The 4,388-nt window shown below is 56.3% G+C and overlaps 2 non-coding genes across 2 annotated transcripts; one reads left to right on the top strand and one right to left on the bottom strand.

Moving 5' to 3' along the window:
* The first annotated feature begins 3,474 nt into the window (after positions 1-3,474).
* TRNAV-CAC (transfer RNA valine (anticodon CAC)) lies at positions 3,475-3,547 on the top strand. The gene has a single exon. It is a non-coding gene; the product is annotated as a tRNA-Val (tRNA).
* A 317-nt stretch (positions 3,548-3,864) lies between these two features.
* On the bottom strand, positions 3,865-3,936 carry TRNAG-UCC (transfer RNA glycine (anticodon UCC)). Its single transcript has one exon. It is a non-coding gene; the product is annotated as a tRNA-Gly (tRNA).
* Between the last annotated feature and the right edge of the window lie 452 nt (positions 3,937-4,388).

Below are 4,388 nucleotides of genomic sequence, written 5' to 3'. Positions count from 1 at the left end.
TGACTTGCTATGTTCTCCAGAAAAACTCAGTCCCTTTGCAGTTTATGTTTTGTTTTGCCAAGAGGAAGAGCAGGACCTCTGGGCCTGAGGGTCTCACCCCCCTCACACTCCAGAATTTCCTCCTCATGTCTCACCTCAGTCTCCCTCTTCCAGTTTTCATCCATCCCCCCTTGTCCTCTCCCTCCCTGCCCTTGTCCCAAGTCCCTCCCCAGCTTTCCTGGAGCCCCTTCAGGCTCTGGAAGGTGCTCTAAGGTCTCCCTGGAGCCTTCTCTTCTCCAGGCTCAACACCCCAACTCTCCCAGCCTGGCTCCAGAGCAGAGCTGCTCCAGCCCTTGGATCATCTCCGTGGCCTCTTCTGGACCCTCTGCAACAGCTCTTTTATGATTAAAGACCAGTCTCCAAGGTGCTCCTGCACCCTTTGGTGTGGAGAACCATCTGATAATTCTCTTTCTGCAGAGACAGTGTTTGACCTCTCTGTCCCCTGCTGACCAAGTCCCCCAGTTCCTGTGTGAGCCTCAGGCACTGGTGGGAGTGTCTGCCCCTCTGCTCTCACTGACATACAAACACCCCTCATCTCCCAGCACCCACTGACTCCCAGCATCTGTGCCACTTGCTTGGCCTCTTTTCCTTTATGCTGCTCCCCTCCACAGTCGTGTGACTGCTATTGTGTGGTCCCTGCCACACAAAAGCCAGCCTGACCTAATTTAAATCAGTGCTATTGAAGCTGTTCTTGTTTTATCTCCCAGCACAAGGGCTGGGCTCCCCATTTCAGAGGGAGCAGAAATGAATGGCTAATTGGGGGGGGGTGGGGGGGGGGGGTGGCTATTGTCCCAGCCCTGATTGTCAGCTCTCCTGCTCCACAGTGCTCCTCCAAGCTCCTCTCTGTAGAGGGAGAGGAGGGAGAAAAGAGGGGAGAAGGGGCCTCTGCAGCCATTGCAGTGTCAGGCAAACAAAGCAGAGCGTGGCCACATCCACTGGTGAAAAGCCTGGCTGGGGGAGGGTTCCCGTGCTCAGAAAGGGCAGATGCTGATGATAATAGTAGAGAATATCCATCCTTCACCTCCAAAGAAACCCCCTGCGTTCTTTTTTCCTGGGTATTTATGTGTTGGGCCTTCCTACAGCTCCCGAGACTGTCCTTGGGGAGGGGGGTGAGGCAGGGGGGGCCCTGGCACACGAGCAGTGCTGCAGGGTCTTGGGAGCAGAGGGAGTGGGTCAGGGGCTGGAGAAGAGATGAAATGCTGCCAGCCCCTTTGTCCTGTGGGGCAAAGTCTGAGCAGTCAGTGACAACGGATCTTTGGAAGAAATCATGAACATCCCCGGGGAGCCATTCCAGCAAGAGGGAGATTTGTCTGGGCCCTCAGAGCCAGAGGTGCCCCTGTGAGGAGGATCTAGAGCCCACAACCATCCACACGGTGTCTCAAGGCTCCCAGAGACCAATCCTGCCTTAACAAAGGACCAGCCCAATATCTTAACTCTGTAGGTCTGGGAGTTAACACCAACAGCAGAATGTCTTTTGTCTAATTTCTGCCTCTCACAGGTACCTTCCAAGCCTGGGACTGTCTGCTCTGCCTGCAGCTCTCCTTTCTCCACAGCTCCCAAGACTGACACAGGTCTGTGGAAGAAAACAAAAGCCAATGCATTTGAAGCTTTCAATCGGTGGTCTTTGGGTCACTTACAGATCCACCTCCTCCTGCTGGATGGAGAAGACTTTGCCCCCAGGTATTGATTAGGTTTGCCCCCAGTGCACTCAGCTGATGCACCGTGCAAAGGTTGTGACCAGAGTCCCCTCCTGCCAGCTCTGCCAGCTGCAGGCAAAAGGGACAGTGCAACACCAGGATATTGAACAGCAACGTGAAGCAAACACACCCCAAGGCTCCAGGTTTGTCATGGACTTTAATGCCATCTTCTAATCCTTGCTGCAAATCAGATCAGAATAAAGTACTGGCAAGTTCTGCAGTTAAAGGATGTGGAACAACTTCCTCTCTATCCTTTTTGGCCCAAATCAGAATCTCCAGAATTATCAGGAGATAATTTTACAAAATTGTAAAATTATAAGTAGGCTTTATTACAAGGGTAATTAAAAGTGAGGTTCCTTTCACTTCCTTCTGGGTTTTTGATTCTTTTTCTCCCTTGTCTCTGCAGCCAGCAGAGCATAAACACACTTCAAAGGACAAATCAAATCAGGAAACACAACTGTCCTATTACCACCTGATTTCTGGGGCTGAGGTTTTACCTATTGCCCTGGGTGTGTGGGTTGCTAACACTGCATTATGATTGAAAAAACAAAAAAAAAAAAGAGGAACTAGCATATTCCCAGAACCATCTGGGATTGTCAACAGACACGTTACCCGAAACCTCAGTGATGGGAAACTCACTGCAGGGTGATCATGCTGGCATCATGTCACCCTGCTCTCTCCCATCCTCTTGCACAGCTCCCACTGCCCTGGAGAAGCACTGTGTGGTGAGAACAGAGTCTTGCAGGGAGGGAAAACTTCTCCCTAGACCACCAAGGGCCTGTCCTCTTCCTCAGAAACCCACGGCCGGCCCTCTGGGCTGAATCCTCTCCCTCCTGAGCAGCCCTGCAGGAACCTCCAGTTATTTATTCCCCGTTGCCACTATTCTACCGACATCTGGTGGCAGCTGCCTCAGGAAGAAAAGGGGTTTCTACCCAAGTGGCCCAAGCCCTGGTACCTCCTGCCCTTCCTGAACCTGCCCCCGGCCTCCAGGCCTGGCTCTGGGCGAGGCGGGTGGGCGCGGAGGGGACCAGGCCTGGAGGGCCAGCCCGGCCATGCTGGCTCGGGGGGGGCTTCTCCTGCTCCCCCTCCACGGGGTTTTTTTTTCTCTCTATACCCTATTGTCAGGGATATATAGTTTGTTGGAGAGAAGGGAGATCTCTGCAGGTCCCAGTGACCCCTGGGGGGGTTTTACGGTCCCAGCAACCGAGGGACTGAACTGGGCTCCACCCGGGGGGTCCCCAGACGGAGCAGGATTGATGCCAAGACCAGCCCCAACACAGCCCCTTGTGCCCTGCTCCCCGGGGCAGGAGGACACCAGCGGGTGCGGGTCATGGTGGGGACTGGGAAGGCAGCCACGGGGGCAGGAAAGGGCAGAATGAGACCTTGAAAGGGACAAAGTGACCTGCTAGAATGGAACGTGTGAACAGGGGCAGGAAACTGACAGGATCATCAGAAGCATCAGATGGGCTGTAAACCCTGGAGCGCCCGGGCAGGGGGGAAAGAGGGGAGGGAGCTTTGGGAGCAGGGAACACCAAGGGTTGTTCAGCTGGCCATGGGTGCGCCTGCTTGTGGAGGTCAGCCAGGCTTGCCAGGGTGTCACTAACCTGAAGGATCCGCTCGGGCCCGTTCCCCGGCGCCACAAACGCCGCTCAGCTGCGGGAGCCCCGGGGCGCGGGTGTCACCGCGGGCGGGAGGAGGAGGAACAGCACGCCCCGCCCGGCAGAGCTTCGTCAGGCGGGTTTCCGTAGTGTAGCGGTTATCACGTTCGCCTCACACGCGAAAGGTCCCCGGTTCGATCCCGGGCGGAAACACCCCTTTTTAATTTCTATTTTATTTTCTTTGGTTTTGGTGGGTTTATTTGTTTAATTTTTTTCTTTTTGTCGGTTTCCTCCGGTGTTATTTATTTCCCCGGCTGCTCAGGATCCCGGGGAACAAAGAACAGCACTACCCGCCTCACCGCGGGGGTGGGGGGGGGCACAGCGCCGGGGGGGTGTTTTTTGGGTGGGTAAAACGCAGCCGGGTGGGGCGCTCCGCGTGCAGACGGAGCTTTGGGTTATCGGTGGGTGAGCGGGGGGAAAAAAAAAGAAAAAGGAAGAATCAAAATCGAATAGAAAGCAAAAAGTGTAACTGCGTTGGCCGGGAATCGAACCCGGGTCAACTGCTTGGAAGGCAGCTATGCTAACCACTATACCACCAACGCCCGCTGTGGGAAGCGTCCCGCGCCTCCCTCAGGAAGCTGAAGCTCCGGACTCAACCATTCCCCACTGATGGGGGGGGGGGAAGCCGCAACCAGCGCCGAGACCCGCACCACAACCGCCAGGCAACACGCGCCGAATCAGGGGCCCTGCTGGGAGGTGAAAACTCTTCGGGTTGTTTTCTTTCACCCTCTCTGTCAGCCTCTCTCTCTACACCCCCCCCCCCCAGCACTTTGGTGAATGGTTCTCCCTCAGCCATCCCCCCCCCCCCCCCCGTTCCCTCACGATGGTTTCTCCCCCCCCCACCCCCGGCTATGACTTGGTTCTTCCCCCTGCGCGCTCCCGCCATCCCGCCCCGGGCGCGCGTCCCCGGCGCTTCCGCCACCGGGTGAAAGGTCTCGCTGTGGCAGCCGCCGCCCCCCCCCCCCCCCCCCCCCCTCTCTTCCCACCCCCCCCA

This window comes from Apus apus, chromosome 24 (assembly GCF_020740795.1).
Source record: "Apus apus isolate bApuApu2 chromosome 24, bApuApu2.pri.cur, whole genome shotgun sequence".
Taxonomy (NCBI): Eukaryota; Metazoa; Chordata; class Aves; order Apodiformes; family Apodidae; genus Apus; species Apus apus.
This window is presented reverse-complemented; position numbering and strand designations above follow the sequence as displayed.